Source organism: Dermacentor albipictus, chromosome 7, assembly GCF_038994185.2.
Source record: "Dermacentor albipictus isolate Rhodes 1998 colony chromosome 7, USDA_Dalb.pri_finalv2, whole genome shotgun sequence".
Classification (NCBI taxonomy): domain Eukaryota; kingdom Metazoa; phylum Arthropoda; class Arachnida; order Ixodida; family Ixodidae; genus Dermacentor; species Dermacentor albipictus.
In genome coordinates this window covers 61,683,057-61,691,230 of record NC_091827.1, presented here as the reverse complement: position 1 = coordinate 61,691,230, position 8,174 = coordinate 61,683,057, and the positions used below count along the sequence as shown (strand labels likewise).

General features: G+C 43.7%; 1 protein-coding gene across 3 annotated transcripts in view; it reads left to right on the top strand.

The window, feature by feature from the left end:
* The window catches only part of LOC135904734 (ipis-1-like), a 196,699-nt gene that overhangs the window by 80,757 nt on the left and 107,768 nt on the right, over positions 1-8,174 (top strand). Inside the window, exon 1 of one of the 3 annotated variants that reach the window (XM_065435677.2) lies at positions 349-373. The exons of the other annotated variants lie outside the window; for them this stretch is intronic. The gene's annotated coding sequence lies outside the window, so the exon portion shown is untranslated. Of the gene's footprint in view, positions 1-348; positions 374-8,174 lie in introns of those variants that run through there. 3 annotated transcript variants of the gene reach the window in all.

The window sequence follows — 8,174 nt, the reverse complement described above, 5'->3', positions numbered from 1 at the left end:
TGAGAAATAACTAACTGCTACTGCGTAAAGTTTCAAATTTAGCATAGCGAATAGATTCTAAAGCTCCCTTTGAAACGTTTATGTCTATTGGTCCCAATGTCTTGAACTTATGGATAAGGTATGATTCTGTGTATTTTCTGTCCCGTGCAAAACGGAAATTTGACTGTACGATGTATAGCTTAAGTTCATCAAAGTTATGACTTGCTTGGTTCGAATGCTCGGCGATGCCTTTGGGAAGATTTTTAGCTTCGTCCGCGCGACATCCGTTTTAGGATAGGTTAGGTTAGGTTAGAATGGTTAATTCTGCCGTTTCACCGATATATTGTTTCTTACAGATGGAACATTGAAGCATACAAACCACATCGGATATAGTGTAAGTAAAGCTAGCTTCCACTTAGTGTGCACAGCTTTTTGCGGTGCTTTTAATTTTCATGTCACTTTGAATGTACCTGCAGGCATTGTACCTGGAGCGGGAACATGCTTTTATTACGGGGGAATGGTGTTGGTTGACTGTTGCGTGCGCGAACACGTCTTTAATGTTTCTGTTGCGGTGATAGGTCACCCTTGGTGCAACCGGCAACGCTTTTCTCAGACGCTTGTTAATTGACAATATTGAGTTGTGTTTTTCGTAATATGTTGCTCATGCTTGGGGGGACATTAGAATATTTTGTTATAAAAGCTGGTGTCCCGGTTGTCATAAAGGCTGGTGGTCCTGTGGCTGGTGATACTGTGCCGAGGAAAGCATATGTCGCCTTGAAATGGACAAGTCCCCTTGTCGAAATGCTGGGTTCCCGCTTTGCCTTATTTTCATTTTGCTCATCGTCTTGAATTTCCATGCCCTCCCTGCCTTCCTCGTGTTTTCCTTACATAAAGTGAGTGTAGTACTTAAACGAAGGCATAAAGTGAAGGAGGTATAACTGTTTCAAACGGTCTTGCCTGCTGTATGCCAGCGTATAGGCGTAATATTGACGCGAAATAAGCTGGCACGTAATGACACTGGCCCCTTGAGGCGACAACGAGTAAGTTCGTGGTTGCGCGTGCGCTCTCCAAGGATCAGCCATTTCTAAATGCAGATGTTTTTTTTGCCAATCTGTCGCTGGTTAACTGTTCTTGCTTGTACTAGCTGGGTGACATTTCTGGTGGAGGTGCGGGGTACGGTAGATTTTAAGATCTTTGGAGCATACCCCAGACGTAAGCCCGGCGAGTAGTTCAGCCGAGTTTACCCCTTGCACGTACATGCCAACTTGTTTCGCATCAATATGTCAGATTTGACGCTCTTAATCCCTCTGCTGTTAGAATAAAGGACACTCACAAAGTGTAAAATAGGCCAGATTGTTCTTATTCGGGAAGTATGAGGCATTTAAATAAAAGCCATTTTGTACAACAGCACCAAATTCTGAACATCAGCCTTACTGGCTGCTTCTGCCTTACGAATAATGTTTTTAACCTACTTGTGAGAGATGCTTTTGCTCCTGAAGCCTCACTTTAAACCGCAGTAGTTTGGTGGGAAAAGAGCCCTTACACCGGTTCTACATAATGAAATTTCAGATCCACGAGAGTATCTAACAATTTACCAGCACAACCCTGGAATAAGGTGTGTTCAATATTAAGGCGACTGGAAAACAGAAATAGCGTACGATCAGAACGTTTACATAGTACAGTATAAGCCAGAATATATGTCGGCTCGGAATGTAGGTTGACCCCCTGTCTTAACTTGGCCACACGATGACCCACATTGTGCTATAATGATCGCTATTAAAACGAGGGGCGAGTTAAGGTGCTTTCATTAGGGAAAAACTTAGGACCTATGTTATGGTTTATCAGGTACATAAGTTTGTCTTTATCTGATGTACATAACAAATACTTGATATCACTGCATTAGACTACGAACAGGCTGCTTCAGCGGCATCCTGAAATAGGTGTATCTATGCACAAAGAGGCAACACTAATTAGAGTATCGCTTCTACGGACACTTACTATGCGTACTGGCATTATGTTAAGCCTTTGGGGTCATCATTACTCTACTCACAGGTCACGAACGGAACCCATAAAAGTATAGCTTTCGGATCAAGCCAGCATATGACAAACATGAACGGTCGGTTTATGGTAAATGTAGGAGAAGTACAGCGGGGCACACAATCCAAGGCTCTCACAGCAGCAGCTTCCGTGCCGTCCTCGGTGACCTCCACGTAGGCCGTGTGGAACACTTGCGAAGTCGAGAGCTCCAGTGAGGTCAGCAGCTGGGGTACGTGAAGAGATTTTTCCCTCCCAAAGCAATCTATCTTTTTTTAAGGTTAATGAAATATGCCAGCTTGAATTTCGGTAGAAAGAGATCTACGCCGGAGCGGCAGTGAAGATTTCTCAAAAGCTGAAGAAGTTTCTTGGCGTTCAATCGCTTCTCAAGTTTGGAAAGTCCGTCATACCTGTCGGGAAGAGGAACGACCATGGAAGTCCTGCCACCACAGTACGGTATTTCGAAAGCACTTGCCCTGAGCTCGTCGCTGTTACCCATCTTGTTATCGTTTTTCCGGTTCATCATGTCAATGCTTTTCTTTTTTTCGAGTCTAGCTGAAAATAGGTAGGGCGCGTTGACTTGGCTTCGAACTCCCCCTTCCAAATGCCTTTAAAACAAATGGCGTTGACATGGATTTGGGTGGTCGGATCATTCACGCTCCCGTCGGGCAAAGGTTCCTTGATATTTGATTCGGTGGCATGTTCGACCCCGGCGTTTATCTGGACTCGTACCTTCTCGTAGTTGCTCTTCAAGTCGACGGACTCTATAGTAGTGTCGTAAGAACAACCTAGAACGGCGAGGTAAGTGCCCATAAGTGGAAACGACAGTTCAGAGTACATTCGTTTGGCGACGTCGGGTGCGAAGCCGCGCAGCTTAAAAAGAAAACGCGAGAAATGCATGTGAATCTCTTCGCTGTCCACTTGTAGAACTTTGGCGAGCTGCCTAGCAGTTTTACCACGTGCCCCTGCCAGAGAAATGGAGAATGCCGCAACGATGCTGACTGGAGAGAAGAAAATGTTTTCTCTGTGGCAATTTTGCGCGACAATTTGCCTGTACAGGTCGACTGAGAAGTTGAAGAGTGGCTCTCTGAGCTGTTGGACTTCCATGTTCTTAGGCACCTGGACGAAATTAGGTATTGTTGCACGCAGGCACTCATCTGAAAATAGCGCTTCTAAATTATTCTTAGGCACTGGAGTAAACTGTCGCTCGGCCTTCAGAAAAGTAGACATGGATATATTTGACAAGATGGCAACAATATTGATGGTACATTTATTAAAGCATTTCATGTCCTACGGAAAGAGACGAGAGCACAAGCAATTGCTGATGCCACGTGACATAAAATACCTAGGGGAGTTTTTTCCATACAAGCAGTGAGAGTCCTATGACTTCAGTTGTTATATGAAAAAAGATCGTTTATTACATGACATTCGATGATGTTGATGTTGAGTTTAATGGTGCATAAACAACTAAGGCCATCATGCGCTGATCACAAGGTATAATGTAGGAAAAAGCTGGGTAGCCTCAAAAGATCCTTTTCTGATAGAGGACCCCGAGGATTGCAACAAATTAAATAAACACCTCAACCTTCTTCTCAGACATGACAATGTGGATGAGGTGTGTCACTGGATGTAAAAGAGAACAAGGTCAGGCGGTACAATTTTTCAAGAAAACCGGTTGCTTTTAAAAAGCTAAATACATGAATTGTCCCAACCAGTGCATCTTTACTTAAAATCAACGAAGGATGAAAAGGAATGCGTTCGCTGTAAAATGGCGTAAAATATTTTTTCTCAATGTCTCAAGTTGTCTGCAGGGGAGTAAAATGTGGGTTACTGTAAGTTCGTCTCCGCATTTGTCACAAACAGGCTTGTCTTTTTTGGCAGCAAGAGATTATGGGTAAGGTGTGTGTGTCCAATGCGGAGGCGACATAAGACAACTTCAATAAACCATTCTTGGTGTGAACATGACTTCCACTCTTCTATGATGGGTTTTACAAGGTGTAGCGTATTGTTCGTTTGATCGTTCCATGTGGACTGCAATTTTTCTTTCAGTTTATGGTACCCTAATTTCACGCAATCTCTGTAATGAATTTTTATGTTTTTGATTTCCTTATTTCGAGCTTTCGCTGCACTCTCGTCTGCTTTCTCATTTCCACAAATTCCTACGTGGCTCGGCACCCAACAAAATTTGATGTTTTGTCCCTGCCTCGTGGCTCTTGTTATGTTGTGTAGGATGTCATCGATTATTGGCAGAGCTGCATTCCTAGGCTGATGTGCAGTAAGTATGCTTAGTGAGTCTGTGTAAATGATGCTGTTTTCAATGTTTTCATGTATTATTCATTCGACAGCCATGGAAATTCCATGACTTTCTGCAGTGAGAATTGATGCACATTGCGGCAGCCGTCCTGTTTTTCCCAGCTATTCTGTATCACAGCACATCCCACGTAGTGTGCAGCTTTGGAACCATTGGTATTAAATGCTGTATATATTCCACATATTTTTCTTTAAGTGCTAAATATTTTTGTAATATATGTTCCTGTGGCGCTAGTTTTTTCTGAAATCGTGTTAATGAGAAGTCACAAACAGAAGGCAAGCAGTACCATGGTGGCAGTGGATCGGGTTTCTGGGCAATATTAGGCAGTGTGTCCGTTTCATCTAACTCTTGTGATTTCTCTTCAAACCGGAGAAGAGGTGGTCTGATAGCCTGAGGTTTGTTTATGAATAGTATTCTAGATGGGCATTTGTTAAATATTGGGTAACATATATGTTTTGGCAAGGAACGGATTTTTAGAACATATGAGCATGTCAGCATGCTTCTTCTGTCTGCCAGTGGGGGTTCGTTAATTTCTACATGCAAACTGGTTATGGGCCACGTCCTGTAGGCACCAGTTGACAAGCGTAAATCTAAATTGTGTACCTGGTCCAATCGTTTCAAATGTGATGATCTGGCAGAGCCACACACTATACACCCATAGTCCAAGGAGGGGCGTATGACGGAGCGGTATATTTGTAGAAGCCATGCGCTATCAGAACCTCAGCGTTTCCGTGAAAGGACTTTAAGTACGTTGAGTGTTCTAGAGGCCTTGCTTTTCAGTGTTTATGTGAGGTAGGAAAGTAAGCTTTTTGTCAAAAGTAATGCCTAGGAATTTGGGCTCGTTTTTTACTGGGAGTTCGGATTCATTAAGGCGTAGGGTGGGATCAGCCTGTAAACCTCGTTTCAGCGAGAACATAACAGCCACTGTTTTCTGTGGAGAAAACTGGAATCCATTTTTATCTGCCCATGTTGCTAGTTTGTTTATTGTCCACTGTGCTTGCCTCTCGCATGTTGATACGCTTGATGATGTGCAAGCTATCTGGAGATCATCAACGTAAATTGAATACATAATGAATTTTGGGAGTTATTTGTGCTAGGGAATTCATTTTTACAATAAAGAGGGTAGTACTTAAGATACACCCTTGTGGTACCCCATTTTCCTGACTGAACTTTTTCGAGAGAGTTGAACCGAGGCCTACATGGAAGAAACGGTTGGATGACAAAAAGTCACGGAGGCAGTTTAACATCCTGCCGGGAATTCCCAGATCTGCTAGGTCGCGGAGAATGCCGTACCTCCAGGTAGTATCATAAGCCTTGTCCAGATAAAAAACAAACGGCAAGGCTGTGTTGTGTATGGATGAATGCCTCTCGGATTGTATTTTCAAGTCGAATGCGGTGATCAGCTGTAGAGCACGTTTTTTTAAAACCACACTGTTGGATGTCAAGTAGTTCACGGGAGTCTAGAATAAACATCAATCTAATAACTTCGTCAGAGCGCTGGTAAGGGCTGTTGGCCTATAACTACCGGGAGATGTCGGTGGCTTTCCGATTTTCAGAAAGCGTACAATAATAGCTTTTTTCGAGGCCTCCGGTATTTTCCCATGTAAAAGTATCTTGTTAAAAAAATTGAGAAGTGCATCTAATGCAGACTCGGAAAGATGTGCCAGCATTTCATAGTGGATTTCGTCGGGCCTTGGTGCAGTTTGCTTCCCGGCAGACAATACTCTAGTGATTTCTTGATGAGTGATTAAACTAATATACGGCACATTTATGCTGCCACTAATCAGAAGCCTTTGCTTTTCAGCCATATTTTTATATTTTAAAAATAACTCAGTGTACTGTGAAGAACTAGAGAGTGCAGCGAAATGTTCTTCTAAAATGTTGGCCTGTTCCTGTATACTTGTTTGGATGCCTGGGGTTGCCAGGAGAGGAATTGTAAATGGGGAGTAGCTACCATGGAGCTTACGTACCTGCTCCCACATTTTTTTGAGTTGTGACTGTGCTATTTATTGATGAAACGTATGCTTGCCATGACATCTTTTCGGCATTACGGCGGACGTATCGTGCCTTAGCTCGTGCCTTTTTAAAGATTAGGAGGCTTTCCTAAGTGAGATATCTGCGAAAGACACCCCAGGCTTTATTTTGTTTTCGCTTTGCTTCTTTGCATTCCCGAGTCCACCCCACCTTGTGATTTTGTCTCACCACTCCTGAAGTCTGGGGGATAGCTAAACGGGCAGAGGCTAAAGTACAAGTTGTGAATAGTTCATTAAAATCATCGACACTAAGGTCTTCAGAAAAGATTTCATAAAGATTGGCGCTTTCTCTAAACAGTGTCCAGTCAGCTGCATGAAGCTTCTGTCTTCATGGTTTGTTTGGGATGATGGCAGGTGAGGATGGAAGAGTGATTATGACTGGTAGGTGATCGCTTCCATATAGGTTGTCTATGACGTCCCATTTAAAATCGTTAAAATAGAAGCTGATCTAAAAAATAAATTGCCAGAATTCAGCAAACAAACATTTTTGCTCAAAATAAGATCTTCTATAATTTGTCCTCTTATGTCTGTTTTCTTGCTTCTCCAGAAACGGGAGTGTGCATTAAAATCCCCAACTACCAGATAGGGCTCTGGTAATTGTTGGAACAGGTCCTCCAACGTTCATGAAGGGTTATTTTTAGGTGTGGTTCCAGATACACAGAGCATACAGTAATCGTTTTGTAAGAGAGCAAAGTGGCTGCCACAGCTTCAAATTTTGTTTTTATTTTGACTTCAAAAGCAGCGATGCCACTTTGTACAATGATGGCTACCCCTCCTGAGAGCCTGTTTGCCTGCTCTCGGTCACATCGGAAGACGTTACATTTTTTCAGCACACATGTATGCTGAGGACCTAAGTTCGTTTCCTGTAGGCACATTGCTACAGGAGAGAAAGAATTTATGATCTCTTGTATATCACTAAAATTATTTAGGAGTCCTCTGCAATTCCATTGTATTAGGAATGCCATCTTGATTTATGTGTGTGGGGTAGGAAAACGTTTAATTGGTTTTCGCCCCGTCATGGGGGGTTTTCTTTTTTTAGCACTCTTCAAGGAGTTCCGCCGTCCCTGTGACGTTGACGGCACGGAACCACCCTGACTCGTCTCGATTACCTCATCAGAGGCACTGGAGGGTCGTGCAGAGTGCACGTCGGCACTTCTTTCAGACCTCGCCCCGTGGGCAGAGGCCTTGAGGCTTGCCAATTCGAGGGAAGGCATAGCCTGCTTTGCGGCTGGTGGAGCAGCGTGAGCTGCTACCACCGGAGGCGAGGTTGCCTCGGTCCCAGCCTCACTGTGTGTAGTCTGGGCAGGAGCCAGAGGCCGGTGTGGTGGATCGCGCTGTCGCACCACATCGGCGAAATTCATGTTCGGTTTGAATGAAAACTTGTGTTGGACTACGATGCGGTTTCTGGCCTCTTTGAATGAAATGTTCTCAATTGTTTTCAATCTAATGATTTCTTTTTCTCTCTTCCACGAGGGACAAGATCTGGAGTATGCAGCATGCTCTCCTTCACAGTTCGCACAGCGAGGTGCTGGTTCGCATATTTCAGAAGTATGCTTTTTGGATGCGCATTTCGCGCAGTTTTGCGACCACGGCAACTCTGGAAGCCATGGTTGAACAGTTGAAGCAACGTCGAGGGTTTGGTATGCATGGGCGAACTGCAACTTTCGTATGCCCAACTTCATTTGTCTCTGGATGTGCACAGCAGGTGAAAGTCAAAATTAGGTGCTTGGTGGGTAACTCTTTGTTGTCTTTTCTCATCTTAATTCTCTGAACATTGCTCACGTTTTGTTCGGAAACCCATTTAGGATTTGTTCTTC